This window comes from Notolepis coatsorum, assembly GCF_963971535.1.
Source record: "Notolepis coatsorum genome assembly, chromosome: 3".
Lineage (NCBI taxonomy): Eukaryota > Metazoa > Chordata > Actinopteri > Aulopiformes > Paralepididae > Notolepis > Notolepis coatsorum.
This window is the reverse complement of record NC_140167.1, coordinates 165,017,134-165,033,874: the sequence shown is the minus strand read 5'-3', so window position 1 is coordinate 165,033,874 and position 16,741 is coordinate 165,017,134.

Here is a 16,741-nt window from a genome sequence, read left to right as displayed (position 1 = left end):
GTCTGTCCTCCTCTCACATGTCTCATGACTGTCCTCTCACATGTCTCCTGTCTGTCCTGCTCTCACATGTCTCATGACTGTCCTCTCACATGTCTCCTGTCTGTCCTCCTCTCACATGTCTCATGTCTGTCCTCACATGTCTCCTGTCTGTCCTCTCACATGTCTCCTGTCTGTCCTCTCACATGTATCCTGTCTGTCCTCTCACATGTCTCCTGTCTGTCCTCCTCTCACATGTATCCTGTCTGTCCTCTCACATGTCTCCTGTCTGTCCTCCTCTCACATGTCTCCTGACTGTCCTCTCACATGTCTCCTGTCTGTCCTCCTCTCACATGTCTCCTGTCTGTCCTCTCACATGTCTCCTGTCTGTCCTCCTCTCACATGTCTCCTGACTGTCCTCCTCTCACATGTCTCCTGTCTGTCCTCCTCTCACATGTTTGTCTGTCCTCTCACATGTCTCCTGGCTGTCCTCTCATGTGTCTCCTGTCTGTCCTCTCACATGTCTCCTGTCTGTCCTCCTCTCATGTGTATCCTGACTGTCCTCTCACATGTCTCCTGTCTGTCCTCCTCTCACATGTCTCCTGACTGTCCTCTCACATGTCTCGTGTCTGTCCTCATGTGTCTCCTGACTGTCCTCACATGTCTCCTGACTGTCCTCACGTGTCTCCTATCATGTGTCTCCTGTCTGTCCTCTCACGTGTATCCTGTCTGTCCTCTCACATGTCTCCTGACTGTCCTCTCACATGTCTCATGTCTGTCCTCACATGTCTCATGTCTGTCCTCTCACATGTCGCCTGTCTGTCCTCTCACATGTCGCCTGTCTGTCCTCTCACATGTCTCCTGACTGTCCTCACATGTCTCCTGTCTGTCCTCTCACATGTATCCTGACTGTCCTCTCACGTGTCTCCTGTCTGTCCTCTCACATGTATCATGTCTGTCCTCTCACATGTCTCCTGTCTGTCCTCTCACATGTCTCCTGACTGTCCTCACATGTCTCCTGTCTGTCCTCACATGTATCCTGTCTGTCCTCTCACATGTCTCCTGACTGTCCTCACATGTATCCTGACTGTCCTCCTCTCACATGTCTCCTGTCTGTCCTCTCACATGTATCCTGTCTGTCCTCTCACATGTCTCCTGACTGTCCTCTCACATGTCTCCTGTCTGTCCTCTCACATGTCTCATGTCTGTCCTCCTCTCACATGTCTCCTGACTGTCCTCTCACATGTCTCCTGTCTGTCCTGCTCTCACATGTCTCCTGACTGTCCTCTCACATGTCTCCTGTCTGTCCTCCTCTCACATGTCTCATGTCTGTCCTCTCACATGTCTCCTGTCTGTCCTCTCACATGTCTCCTGTCTGTCCTCCTCTCACATGTCTCCTGTCTGTCCTCCTCTCACATGTATCCTGTCTGTCCTCTCACATGTCTCCTGTCTGTCCTCCTCTCACATGTCTCCTGACTGTCCTCCTCTCACATGTCTCCTGTCTGTCCTCCTCTCACATGTTTGTCTGTCCTCTCACATGTCTCCTGGCTGTCCTCTCATGTGTCTCCTGTCTGTCCTCTCACATGTCTCCTGTCTGTCCTCCTCTCATGTGTATCCTGACTGTCCTCTCACATGTATCCTGTCTGTCCTCCTCTCACATGTCTCCTGACTGTCCTCCTCTCACATGTATCCTGTCTGTCCTCTCACATGTCTCCTGTCTGTCCTCCTCTCACATGTCTCCTGACTGTCCTCCTCTCACATGTCTCCTGTCTGTCCTCCTCTCACATGTTTGTCTGTCCTCTCACATGTCTCCTGGCTGTCCTCTCATGTGTCTCCTGTCTGTCCTCTCACATGTCTCCTGTCTGTCCTCCTCTCATGTGTATCCTGACTGTCCTCTCACATGTATCCTGTCTGTCCTCCTCTCACATGTCTCCTGACTGTCCTCTCACATGTATCGTGTCTGTCCTCATGTGTCTCCTGACTGTCCTCACATGTCTCCTGACTGTCCTCACGTGTCTCCTATCATGTGTCTCCTGTCTGTCCTCTCACGTGTATCCTGTCTGTCCTCTCACATGTCTCCTGACTGTCCTCTCACATGTCTCCTGTCTGTCCTCACATGTCTCATGTCTGTCCTCTCACATGTCGCCTGTCTGTCCTCTCACATGTCGCCTGTCTGTCCTCTCACATGTCTCCTGACTGTCCTCACATGTCTCCTGTCTGTCCTCTCACATGTATCCTGACTGTCCTCTCACGTGTCTCCTGTCTGTCCTCTCACATGTATCATGTCTGTCCTCTCACATGTCTCCTGTCTGTCCTCTCACATGTCTCCTGACTGTCCTCACATGTCTCCTGTCTGTCCTCACATGTATCCTGTCTGTCCTCTCACATGTATCCTGACTGTCCGCCTCTCACATGTCTCCTGTCTGTCCTCTCACATGTATCCTGTCTGTCCTCTCACATGTCTCCTGACTGTCCTCTCACATGTCTCCTGTCTGTCCTCTCACATGTCTCATGTCTGTCCTCTCACATGTCTCATGTCTGTCCTCCTCTCACATGTCTCCTGACTGTCCTCTCACATGTCTCCTGTCTGTCCTGCTCTCACATGTCTCCTGACTGTCCTCTCACATGTCTCCTGTCTGTCCTCCTCTCACATGTCTCATGTCTGTCCTCTCACATGTCTCCTGTCTGTCCTCTCACATGTCTCCTGTCTGTCCTCCTCTCACATGTCTCCTGTCTGTCCTCCTCTCACATGTATCCTGTCTGTCCTCTCACATGTCTCCTGTCTGTCCTCCTCTCACATGTCTCCTGTCTGTCCTCCTCTCACATGTCTCCTGTCTGTCCTCCTCTCACATGTATCCTGTCTGTCCTCTCACATGTCTCCTGTCTGTCCTCCTCTCACATGTCTCCTGACTGTCCTCTCACATGTCTCCTGTCTGTCCTCCTCTCACATGTCTCATGTCTGTCCTCTCACATGTCTCCTGTCTGTCCTCCTCTCACATGTCTCCTGACTGTCCTCCTCTCACATGTCTCCTGTCTGTCCTCCTCTCACATGTTTGTCTGTCCTCTCACATGTCTCATGGCTGTCCTCTCATGTGTCTCCTGTCTGTCCTCTCACATGTCTCATGTCTGTCCTCACGTCTCCTGACTCCTCACATGTCTCCTGTCTGTCCTCTCACGTGTCTCATGTCTGTCCTCTCACATGTCTCCTGACTGTCCTCTCACATGTCTCCTGTATGTCCTCCTCTCACATGTCGCCTGTCTGTCCTCTCACATGTCTCCTGACTGTCCTCTCACATGTCTCATGTCTGTCCTCTCACATGTCTCCTGTCTGTCCTCTCACATGTCTCCTGTCTGTTCTCCTCTCACATGTCTCCTGTCTGTCCTCTCACATGTCTCCTGTCTGTCCTCTCACATGTCTCCTGACTGTCCTCACATGTCTCATGTCTGTCCTCCTCTCACATGTATCCTGTCTGTCCTCTCACATGTCTCCTGTCTGTCCTCTCACATGTCTCCTGACTGTCCTCCTCTCACATGTCTCCTGTCTGTCCTCTCACATGTCTCCTGACTGTCCTCCTCTCACATGTCTCCTGACTGTCCTCTCACATGTCTCCTGTCTGTCCTCCTCTCACATGTCTCCTGACTGTCCTCTCACATGCCTTGTGTCTGTCCTCATGTGTCTCCTGACTGTCCTCACATGTCTCCTGACTGTCCTCACGTGTCTCCTATCATGTGTCTCCTGTCTGTCCTCTCACGTGTCTCCTGTCTGTCCTCTCACATGTCTCCTGACTGTCCTCTCACATGTCTCCTGTCTGTCCTCACATGTCTCATGTCTGTCCTCTCACATGTCGCCTGTCTGTCCTCCCACATGTCGCCTGTATGTCCTCTCACATGTCTCCTGACTGTCCTCGCATGTCTCCTGTCTGTCCTCTCACATGTATCCTGACTGTCCTCTCACGTGTCTCCTGTCTGTCCTCTCACATGTATCATGTCTGTCCTCTCACATGTCTCCTGTCTGTCCTCTCACATGTCTCCTGACTGTCCTCACATGTCTCCTGTCTGTCCTCTCACATGTCTCATGTCTGTCCTCTCACATGTCTCCTGACTGTCCTCACATGTATCCTGACTGTCCTCCTCTCACATGTCTCCTGTATGTCCTCTCACATGTATCCTGTCTGTCCTCTCACATGTCTCCTGACTGTCCTCTCACATGTATCCTGTCTGTCCTCTCACATGTCTCATGTCTGTCATCTCACATGTCTCATGTCTGTCCTCCTCTCACATGTCTCCTGACTGTCCTCTCACATGTCTCCTGTCTGTCCTGCTCTCACATGTCTCCTGACTGTCCTCTCACATGTCTCCTGTCTGTCCTCCTCTCACATGTCTCATGTCTGTCCTCTCACATGTCTCCTGTCTGTCCTCTCACGTGTCTCCTGTCTGTCCTCTCACATGTATCATGTCTGTCCTCTCACATGTCTCCTGTCTGTCCTCTCACATGTCTCCTGACTGTCCTCACATGTCTCCTGTCTGTCCTCACATGTATCCTGTCTGTCCTCTCACATGTCTCCTGACTGTCCTCACATGTATCCTGACTGTCCTCCTCTCACATGTCTCCTGTCTGTCCTCTCACATGTCTCCTGACTGTCCTCTCACATGTCTCCTGTCTGTCCTCTCACATGTCTCCTGACTGTCCTCTCACATGTCTCCTGTCTGTCCTCTCACATGTCTCATGTCTGTCCTCTCACATGTCTCATGTCTGTCCTCCTCTCACATGTCTCCTGACTGTCCTCTCACATGTCTCCTGTCTGTCCTGCTCTCACATGTCTCCTGACTGTCCTCTCACATGTCTCCTGTCTGTCCTCCTCTCACATGTCTCATGTCTGTCCTCTCACATGTCTCCTGTCTGTCCTCTCACATGTCTCCTGTCTGTCCTCCTCTCACATGTCTCCTGTCTGTCCTCCTCTCACATGTATCCTGTCTGTCCTCTCACATGTCTCCTGTCTGTCCTCCTCTCACATGTCTCCTGTCTGTCCTCCTCTCACATGTCTCCTGTCTGTCCTCCTCTCACATGTATCCTGTCTGTCCTCTCACATGTCTCCTGTCTGTCCTCCTCTCACATGTCTCCTGACTGTCCTCTCACATGTCTCCTGTCTGTCCTCCTCTCACATGTCTCATGTCTGTCCTCTCACATGTCTCCTGACTGTCCTCCTCTCACATGTCTCCTGTCTGTCCTCCTCTCACATGTTTGTCTGTCCTCTCACATGTCTCATGGCTGTCCTCTCATGTGTCTCCTGTCTGTCCTCTCACATGTCTCATGTCTGTCCTCACGTCTCCTGACTCCTCACATGTCTCCTGTCTGTCCTCCTCTCACATGTCTTGTGTCTGTCCTCTCACATGTCTCCTGTCTGTCCTCCTCTCACATGTCTCCTGACTGTCCTCTCACATGTCTCGTGTCTGTCCTCATGTGTCTCCTGACTGTCCTCACGTGTCTCCTATCATGTGTCTCCTGTCTGTCCTCTTACGTGTCTCATGTCTGTCCTCTCACATGTCTCCTGACTGTCCTCTCACATGTCTCCTGTATGTCCTCCTCTCACATGTCGCCTGTCTGTCCTCTCACATGTCTCCTGACTGTCCTCTCACATGTCTCATGTCTGTCCTCTCACATGTCTCCTGTCTGTCCTCTCACATGTCTCCTGTCTGTTCTCCTCTCACATGTCTCCTGTCTGTCCTCTCACATGTCTCCTGTCTGTCCTCTCACATGTCTCCTGACTGTCCTCACATGTCTCATGTCTGTCCTCCTCTCACATGTATCCTGTCTGTCCTCTCACATGTCTCCTGTCTGTCCTCTCACATGTCTCCTGACTGTCCTCCTCTCACATGTCTCCTGACTGTCCTCTCACATGTCTCCTGTCTGTCCTCCTCTCACATGTCTCCTGACTGTCCTCTCACATGCCTCGTGTCTGTCCTCATGTGTCTCCTGACTGTCCTCACATGTCTCCTGACTGTCCTCACGTGTCTCCTATCATGTGTCTCCTGTCTGTCCTCTCACGTGTCTCCTGTCTGTCCTCTCACATGTCTCCTGACTGTCCTCTCACATGTCTCCTGTCTGTCCTCACATGTCTCATGTCTGTCCTCTCACATGTCGCCTGTCTGTCCTCCCACATGTCGCCTGTATGTCCTCTCACATGTCTCCTGACTGTCCTCGCATGTCTCCTGTCTGTCCTCTCACATGTATCCTGACTGTCCTCTCACGTGTCTCCTGTCTGTCCTCTCACATGTATCATGTCTGTCCTCTCACATGTCTCCTGTCTGTCCTCTCACATGTCTCCTGTCTGTCCTCCTCTCACATGTCTCATGTCTGTCCTCTCACATGTCTCCTGTCTGTCCTCTCACATGTCTCCTGTCTGTCCTCCTCTCACATGTCTCCTGTCTGTCCTCCTCTCACATGTATCCTGTCTGTCCTCTCACATGTCTCCTGTCTGTCCTCCTCTCACATGTCTCCTGTCTGTCCTGCTCTCACATGTCTCCTGACTGTCCTCTCACATGTCTCCTGTCTGTCCTCCTCTCACATGTCTCATGTCTGTCCTCTCACATGTCTCCTGTCTGTCCTCTCACATGTCTCCTGTCTGTCCTCCTCTCACATGTCTCCTGTCTGTCCTCCTCTCACATGTATCCTGTCTGTCCTCTCACATGTCTCCTGTCTGTCCTCCTCTCACATGTCTCCTGTCTGTCCTCCTCTCACATGTCTCCTGTCTGTCCTCCTCTCACATGTATCCTGTCTGTCCTCTCACATGTCTCCTGTCTGTCCTCCTCTCACATGTCTCCTGACTGTCCTCTCACATGTCTCCTGTCTGTCCTCCTCTCACATGTCTCATGTCTGTCCTCTCACATGTCTCCTGTCTGTCCTCCTCTCACATGTCTCCTGACTGTCCTCCTCTCACATGTCTCCTGTCTGTCCTCCTCTCACATGTTTGTCTGTCCTCTCACATGTCTCATGGCTGTCCTCTCATGTGTCTCCTGTCTGTCCTCTCACATGTCTCATGTCTGTCCTCACGTCTCCTGACTCCTCACATGTCTCCTGTCTGTCCTCCTCTCACATGTCTTGTGTCTGTCCTCTCACATGTCTCCTGTCTGTCCTCCTCTCACATGTCTCCTGACTGTCCTCTCACATGTCTCGTGTCTGTCCTCATGTGTCTCCTGACTGTCCTCACGTGTCTCCTATCATGTGTCTCCTGTCTGTCCTCTCACGTGTCTCATGTCTGTCCTCTCACATGTCTCCTGACTGTCCTCTCACATGTCTCCTGTATGTCCTCCTCTCACATGTCACCTGTCTGTCCTCTCACATGTCTCCTGACTGTCCTCTCACATGTCTCATGTCTGTCCTCTCACATGTCTCCTGTCTGTCCTCTCACATGTCTCCTGTCTGTTCTCCTCTCACATGTCTCCTGTCTGTCCTCTCACATGTCTCCTGTCTGTCCTCTCACATGTCTCCTGACTGTCCTCACATGTCTCATGTCTGTCCTCCTCTCACATGTATCCTGTCTGTCCTCTCACATGTCTCCTGTCTGTCCTCTCACATGTCTCCTGACTGTCCTCCTCTCACATGTCTCCTGACTGTCCTCTCACATGTCTCCTGTCTGTCCTCCTCTCACATGTCTCCTGACTGTCCTCTCACATGCCTCGTGTCTGTCCTCATGTGTCTCCTGACTGTCCTCACATGTCTCCTGACTGTCCTCACGTGTCTCCTATCATGTGTCTCCTGTCTGTCCTCTCACGTGTCTCCTGTCTGTCCTCTCACATGTCTCCTGACTGTCCTCTCACATGTCTCCTGTCTGTCCTCACATGTCTCATGTCTGTCCTCTCACATGTCGCCTGTCTGTCCTCCCACATGTCGCCTGTATGTCCTCTCACATGTCTCCTGACTGTCCTCGCATGTCTCCTGTCTGTCCTCTCACATGTATCCTGACTGTCCTCTCACGTGTCTCCTGTCTGTCCTCTCACATGTATCATGTCTGTCCTCTCACATGTCTCCTGACTGTCCTCACATGTCTCATGTCTGTCCTCTCACATGTCTCCTGACTGTCCTCACATGTATCCTGACTGTCCTCCTCTCACATGTCTCCTGTATGTCCTCTCACATGTATCCTGTCTGTCCTCTCACATGTCTCCTGACTGTCCTCTCACATGTATCCTGTCTGTCCTCTCACATGTCTCATGTCTGTCCTCTCACATGTCTCATGTCTGTCCTCCTCTCACATGTCTCCTGACTGTCCTCTCACATGTCTCCTGTCTGTCCTGCTCTCACATGTCTCCTGACTGTCCTCTCACATGTCTCCTGTCTGTCCTCTCACATGTCTCATGTCTGTCCTCTCACATGTCTCCTGTCTGTCCTCTCACATGTCTCCTGTCTGTCCTCTCACATGTATCCTGTCTGTCCTCCTCTCACATGTCTCCTGTCTGTCCTCCTCTCACATGTATCCTGTCTGTCCTCTCACATGTCTCCTGTCTGTCCTCCTCTCACATGTCTCCTGACTGTCCTCTCACATGTCTCCTGTCTGTCCTCCTCTCACATGTCTCCTGTCTGTCCTCTCACATGTCTCCTGTCTGTCCTCCTCTCACATGTCTCCTGACTGTCCTCCTCTCACATGTCTCATGTCTGTCCTCCTCTCACATGTTTGTCTGTCCTCTCACATGTCTCCTGGCTGTCCTCTCATGTGTCTCCTGTCTGTCCTCTCACATGTCTCCTGTCTGTCCTCTCACATGTCTCCTGTCTGTCCTCTCACATGTCTCCTGACTGTCCTCACATGTATCCTGACTGTCCTCCTCTCACATGTCTCCTGTCTGTCCTCTCACATGTATCATGTCTGTCCTCTCACATGTCTCCTGACTGTCCTCTCACATGTATCCTGTCTGTCCTCTCACATGTCTCATGTCTGTCCTCTCACATGTCTCATGTCTGTCCTCCTCTCACATGTCTCATGACTGTCCTCTCACATGTCTCCTGTCTGTCCTGCTCTCACATGTCTCATGACTGTCCTCTCACATGTCTCCTGTCTGTCCTCCTCTCACATGTCTCATGTCTGTCCTCACATGTCTCCTGTCTGTCCTCTCACATGTCTCCTGTCTGTCCTCTCACATGTATCCTGTCTGTCCTCTCACATGTCTCCTGTCTGTCCTCCTCTCACATGTATCCTGTCTGTCCTCTCACATGTCTCCTGTCTGTCCTCCTCTCACATGTCTCCTGACTGTCCTCTCACATGTCTCCTGTCTGTCCTCCTCTCACATGTCTCCTGTCTGTCCTCTCACATGTCTCCTGTCTGTCCTCCTCTCACATGTCTCCTGACTGTCCTCCTCTCACATGTCTCCTGTCTGTCCTCCTCTCACATGTTTGTCTGTCCTCTCACATGTCTCCTGGCTGTCCTCTCATGTGTCTCCTGTCTGTCCTCTCACATGTCTCCTGTCTGTCCTCCTCTCATGTGTATCCTGACTGTCCTCTCACATGTCTCCTGTCTGTCCTCCTCTCACATGTCTCCTGACTGTCCTCTCACATGTCTCGTGTCTGTCCTCATGTGTCTCCTGACTGTCCTCACATGTCTCCTGACTGTCCTCACGTGTCTCCTATCATGTGTCTCCTGTCTGTCCTCTCACGTGTATCCTGTCTGTCCTCTCACATGTCTCCTGACTGTCCTCTCACATGTCTCATGTCTGTCCTCACATGTCTCATGTCTGTCCTCTCACATGTCGCCTGTCTGTCCTCTCACATGTCGCCTGTCTGTCCTCTCACATGTCTCCTGACTGTCCTCTCACATGTCTCCTGTCTGTCCTCACATGTCTCATGTCTGTCCTCTCACATGTCGCCTGTCTGTCCTCCCACATGTCGCCTGTATGTCCTCTCACATGTCTCCTGACTGTCCTCGCATGTCTCCTGTCTGTCCTCTCACATGTATCCTGACTGTCCTCTCACGTGTCTCCTGTCTGTCCTCTCACATGTATCATGTCTGTCCTCTCACATGTCTCCTGACTGTCCTCACATGTCTCATGTCTGTCCTCTCACATGTCTCCTGACTGTCCTCACATGTATCCTGACTGTCCTCCTCTCACATGTCTCCTGTATGTCCTCTCACATGTATCCTGTCTGTCCTCTCACATGTCTCCTGACTGTCCTCTCACATGTATCCTGTCTGTCCTCTCACATGTCTCATGTCTGTCCTCTCACATGTCTCATGTCTGTCCTCCTCTCACATGTCTCCTGACTGTCCTCTCACATGTCTCCTGTCTGTCCTGCTCTCACATGTCTCCTGACTGTCCTCTCACATGTCTCCTGTCTGTCCTCTCACATGTCTCATGTCTGTCCTCTCACATGTCTCCTGTCTGTCCTCTCACATGTCTCCTGTCTGTCCTCTCACATGTATCCTGTCTGTCCTCCTCTCACATGTCTCCTGTCTGTCCTCCTCTCACATGTATCCTGTCTGTCCTCTCACATGTCTCCTGTCTGTCCTCCTCTCACATGTCTCCTGACTGTCCTCTCACATGTCTCCTGTCTGTCCTCCTCTCACATGTCTCCTGTCTGTCCTCTCACATGTCTCCTGTCTGTCCTCCTCTCACATGTCTCCTGACTGTCCTCCTCTCACATGTCTCATGTCTGTCCTCCTCTCACATGTTTGTCTGTCCTCTCACATGTCTCCTGGCTGTCCTCTCATGTGTCTCCTGTCTGTCCTCTCACATGTCTCCTGTCTGTCCTCTCACATGTCTCCTGTCTGTCCTCTCACATGTCTCCTGACTGTCCTCACATGTATCCTGACTGTCCTCCTCTCACATGTCTCCTGTCTGTCCTCTCACATGTATCATGTCTGTCCTCTCACATGTCTCCTGACTGTCCTCTCACATGTATCCTGTCTGTCCTCTCACATGTCTCATGTCTGTCCTCTCACATGTCTCATGTCTGTCCTCCTCTCACATGTCTCATGACTGTCCTCTCACATGTCTCCTGTCTGTCCTGCTCTCACATGTCTCATGACTGTCCTCTCACATGTCTCCTGTCTGTCCTCCTCTCACATGTCTCATGTCTGTCCTCACATGTCTCCTGTCTGTCCTCTCACATGTCTCCTGTCTGTCCTCTCACATGTATCCTGTCTGTCCTCTCACATGTCTCCTGTCTGTCCTCCTCTCACATGTATCCTGTCTGTCCTCTCACATGTCTCCTGTCTGTCCTCCTCTCACATGTCTCCTGACTGTCCTCTCACATGTCTCCTGTCTGTCCTCCTCTCACATGTCTCCTGTCTGTCCTCTCACATGTCTCCTGTCTGTCCTCCTCTCACATGTCTCCTGACTGTCCTCCTCTCACATGTCTCCTGTCTGTCCTCCTCTCACATGTTTGTCTGTCCTCTCACATGTCTCCTGGCTGTCCTCTCATGTGTCTCCTGTCTGTCCTCTCACATGTCTCCTGTCTGTCCTCCTCTCATGTGTATCCTGACTGTCCTCTCACATGTCTCCTGTCTGTCCTCCTCTCACATGTCTCCTGACTGTCCTCTCACATGTCTCGTGTCTGTCCTCATGTGTCTCCTGACTGTCCTCACATGTCTCCTGACTGTCCTCACGTGTCTCCTATCATGTGTCTCCTGTCTGTCCTCTCACGTGTATCCTGTCTGTCCTCTCACATGTCTCCTGACTGTCCTCTCACATGTCTCATGTCTGTCCTCACATGTCTCATGTCTGTCCTCTCACATGTCGCCTGTCTGTCCTCTCACATGTCGCCTGTCTGTCCTCTCACATGTCTCCTGACTGTCCTCACATGTCTCCTGTCTGTCCTCTCACATGTATCCTGACTGTCCTCTCACGTGTCTCCTGTCTGTCCTCTCACATGTATCATGTCTGTCCTCTCACATGTCTCCTGTCTGTCCTCTCACATGTCTCCTGACTGTCCTCACATGTCTCCTGTCTGTCCTCACATGTATCCTGTCTGTCCTCTCACATGTCTCCTGACTGTCCTCACATGTATCCTGACTGTCCTCCTCTCACATGTCTCCTGTCTGTCCTCTCACATGTATCCTGTCTGTCCTCTCACATGTCTCCTGACTGTCCTCTCACATGTCTCCTGTCTGTCCTCTCACATGTCTCATGTCTGTCCTCCTCTCACATGTCTCCTGACTGTCCTCTCACATGTCTCCTGTCTGTCCTGCTCTCACATGTCTCCTGACTGTCCTCTCACATGTCTCCTGTCTGTCCTCCTCTCACATGTCTCATGTCTGTCCTCTCACATGTCTCCTGTCTGTCCTCTCACATGTCTCCTGTCTGTCCTCCTCTCACATGTCTCCTGTCTGTCCTCCTCTCACATGTATCCTGTCTGTCCTCTCACATGTCTCCTGTCTGTCCTCCTCTCACATGTCTCCTGACTGTCCTCCTCTCACATGTCTCCTGTCTGTCCTCCTCTCACATGTTTGTCTGTCCTCTCACATGTCTCCTGGCTGTCCTCTCATGTGTCTCCTGTCTGTCCTCTCACATGTCTCCTGTCTGTCCTCCTCTCATGTGTATCCTGACTGTCCTCTCACATGTATCCTGTCTGTCCTCCTCTCACATGTCTCCTGACTGTCCTCCTCTCACATGTATCCTGTCTGTCCTCTCACATGTCTCCTGTCTGTCCTCCTCTCACATGTCTCCTGACTGTCCTCCTCTCACATGTCTCCTGTCTGTCCTCCTCTCACATGTTTGTCTGTCCTCTCACATGTCTCCTGGCTGTCCTCTCATGTGTCTCCTGTCTGTCCTCTCACATGTCTCCTGTCTGTCCTCCTCTCATGTGTATCCTGACTGTCCTCTCACATGTATCCTGTCTGTCCTCCTCTCACATGTCTCCTGACTGTCCTCTCACATGTATCGTGTCTGTCCTCATGTGTCTCCTGACTGTCCTCACATGTCTCCTGACTGTCCTCACGTGTCTCCTATCATGTGTCTCCTGTCTGTCCTCTCACGTGTATCCTGTCTGTCCTCTCACATGTCTCCTGACTGTCCTCTCACATGTCTCCTGTCTGTCCTCACATGTCTCATGTCTGTCCTCTCACATGTCGCCTGTCTGTCCTCTCACATGTCGCCTGTCTGTCCTCTCACATGTCTCCTGACTGTCCTCACATGTCTCCTGTCTGTCCTCTCACATGTATCCTGACTGTCCTCTCACGTGTCTCCTGTCTGTCCTCTCACATGTATCATGTCTGTCCTCTCACATGTCTCCTGTCTGTCCTCTCACATGTCTCCTGACTGTCCTCACATGTCTCCTGTCTGTCCTCACATGTATCCTGTCTGTCCTCTCACATGTATCCTGACTGTCCGCCTCTCACATGTCTCCTGTCTGTCCTCTCACATGTATCCTGTCTGTCCTCTCACATGTCTCCTGACTGTCCTCTCACATGTCTCCTGTCTGTCCTCTCACATGTCTCATGTCTGTCCTCTCACATGTCTCATGTCTGTCCTCCTCTCACATGTCTCCTGACTGTCCTCTCACATGTCTCCTGTCTGTCCTGCTCTCACATGTCTCCTGACTGTCCTCTCACATGTCTCCTGTCTGTCCTCCTCTCACATGTCTCATGTCTGTCCTCTCACATGTCTCCTGTCTGTCCTCTCACATGTCTCCTGTCTGTCCTCCTCTCACATGTCTCCTGTCTGTCCTCCTCTCACATGTATCCTGTCTGTCCTCTCACATGTCTCCTGTCTGTCCTCCTCTCACATGTCTCCTGTCTGTCCTCCTCTCACATGTCTCCTGTCTGTCCTCCTCTCACATGTATCCTGTCTGTCCTCTCACATGTCTCCTGTCTGTCCTCCTCTCACATGTCTCCTGACTGTCCTCTCACATGTCTCCTGTCTGTCCTCCTCTCACATGTCTCATGTCTGTCCTCTCACATGTCTCCTGTCTGTCCTCCTCTCACATGTCTCCTGACTGTCCTCCTCTCACATGTCTCCTGTCTGTCCTCCTCTCACATGTTTGTCTGTCCTCTCACATGTCTCATGGCTGTCCTCTCATGTGTCTCCTGTCTGTCCTCTCACATGTCTCATGTCTGTCCTCACGTCTCCTGACTCCTCACATGTCTCCTGTCTGTCCTCTCACGTGTCTCATGTCTGTCCTCTCACATGTCTCCTGTCTGTCCTCTCACATGTCTCCTGGCTGTCCTCTCATGTGTCTCCTGTCTGTCCTCTCACATGTCTCCTGTCTGTCCTCCTCTCATGTGTATCCTGACTGTCCTCTCACATGTATCCTGTCTGTCCTCCTCTCACATGTCTCCTGACTGTCCTCTCACATGTATCGTGTCTGTCCTCATGTGTCTCCTGACTGTCCTCACATGTCTCCTGACTGTCCTCACGTGTCTCCTATCATGTGTCTCCTGTCTGTCCTCTCACGTGTATCCTGTCTGTCCTCTCACATGTCTCCTGACTGTCCTCTCACATGTCTCCTGTCTGTCCTCACATGTCTCATGTCTGTCCTCTCACATGTCGCCTGTCTGTCCTCTCACATGTCGCCTGTCTGTCCTCTCACATGTCTCCTGACTGTCCTCACATGTCTCCTGTCTGTCCTCTCACATGTATCCTGACTGTCCTCTCACGTGTCTCCTGTCTGTCCTCTCACATGTATCATGTCTGTCCTCTCACATGTCTCCTGTCTGTCCTCTCACATGTCTCCTGACTGTCCTCACATGTCTCCTGTCTGTCCTCACATGTATCCTGTCTGTCCTCTCACATGTATCCTGACTGTCCGCCTCTCACATGTCTCCTGTCTGTCCTCTCACATGTATCCTGTCTGTCCTCTCACATGTCTCCTGACTGTCCTCTCACATGTCTCCTGTCTGTCCTCTCACATGTCTCATGTCTGTCCTCTCACATGTCTCATGTCTGTCCTCCTCTCACATGTCTCCTGACTGTCCTCTCACATGTCTCCTGTCTGTCCTGCTCTCACATGTCTCCTGACTGTCCTCTCACATGTCTCCTGTCTGTCCTCCTCTCACATGTCTCATGTCTGTCCTCTCACATGTCTCCTGTCTGTCCTCTCACATGTCTCCTGTCTGTCCTCCTCTCACATGTCTCCTGTCTGTCCTCCTCTCACATGTATCCTGTCTGTCCTCTCACATGTCTCCTGTCTGTCCTCCTCTCACATGTCTCCTGTCTGTCCTCCTCTCACATGTCTCCTGTCTGTCCTCCTCTCACATGTATCCTGTCTGTCCTCTCACATGTCTCCTGTCTGTCCTCCTCTCACATGTCTCCTGACTGTCCTCTCACATGTCTCCTGTCTGTCCTCCTCTCACATGTCTCATGTCTGTCCTCTCACATGTCTCCTGTCTGTCCTCCTCTCACATGTCTCCTGACTGTCCTCCTCTCACATGTCTCCTGTCTGTCCTCCTCTCACATGTTTGTCTGTCCTCTCACATGTCTCATGGCTGTCCTCTCATGTGTCTCCTGTCTGTCCTCTCACATGTCTCATGTCTGTCCTCACGTCTCCTGACTCCTCACATGTCTCCTGTCTGTCCTCTCACGTGTCTCATGTCTGTCCTCTCACATGTCTCCTGACTGTCCTCTCACATGTCTCCTGTATGTCCTCCTCTCACATGTCGCCTGTCTGTCCTCTCACATGTCTCCTGACTGTCCTCTCACATGTCTCATGTCTGTCCTCTCACATGTCTCCTGTCTGTCCTCTCACATGTCTCCTGTCTGTTCTCCTCTCACATGTCTCCTGTCTGTCCTCTCACATGTCTCCTGTCTGTCCTCTCACATGTCTCCTGACTGTCCTCACATGTCTCATGTCTGTCCTCCTCTCACATGTATCCTGTCTGTCCTCTCACATGTCTCCTGTCTGTCCTCTCACATGTCTCCTGACTGTCCTCCTCTCACATGTCTCCTGACTGTCCTCTCACATGTCTCCTGTCTGTCCTCCTCTCACATGTCTCCTGACTGTCCTCTCACATGCCTTGTGTCTGTCCTCATGTGTCTCCTGACTGTCCTCACATGTCTCCTGACTGTCCTCACGTGTCTCCTATCATGTGTCTCCTGTCTGTCCTCTCACGTGTCTCCTGTCTGTCCTCTCACATGTCTCCTGACTGTCCTCTCACATGTCTCCTGTCTGTCCTCACATGTCTCATGTCTGTCCTCTCACATGTCGCCTGTCTGTCCTCCCACATGTCGCCTGTATGTCCTCTCACATGTCTCCTGACTGTCCTCGCATGTCTCCTGTCTGTCCTCTCACATGTATCCTGACTGTCCTCTCACGTGTCTCCTGTCTGTCCTCTCACATGTCTCCTGTCTGTCCTCCTCTCACATGTCTCCTGTCTGTCCTCCTCTCACATGTATCCTGTCTGTCCTCTCACATGTCTCCTGTCTGTCCTCCTCTCACATGTCTCCTGTCTGTCCTCCTCTCACATGTCTCCTGTCTGTCCTCCTCTCACATGTATCCTGTCTGTCCTCTCACATGTCTCCTGTCTGTCCTCCTCTCACATGTCTCCTGACTGTCCTCTCACATGTCTCCTGTCTGTCCTCCTCTCACATGTCTCATGTCTGTCCTCTCACATGTCTCCTGTCTGTCCTCCTCTCACATGTCTCCTGACTGTCCTCCTCTCACATGTCTCCTGTCTGTCCTCCTCTCACATGTTTGTCTGTCCTCTCACATGTCTCATGGCTGTCCTCTCATGTGTCTCCTGTCTGTCCTCTCACATGTCTCATGTCTGTCCTCACGTCTCCTGACTCCTCACATGTCTCCTGTCTGTCCTCTCACGTGTCTCATGTCTGTCCTCTCACATGT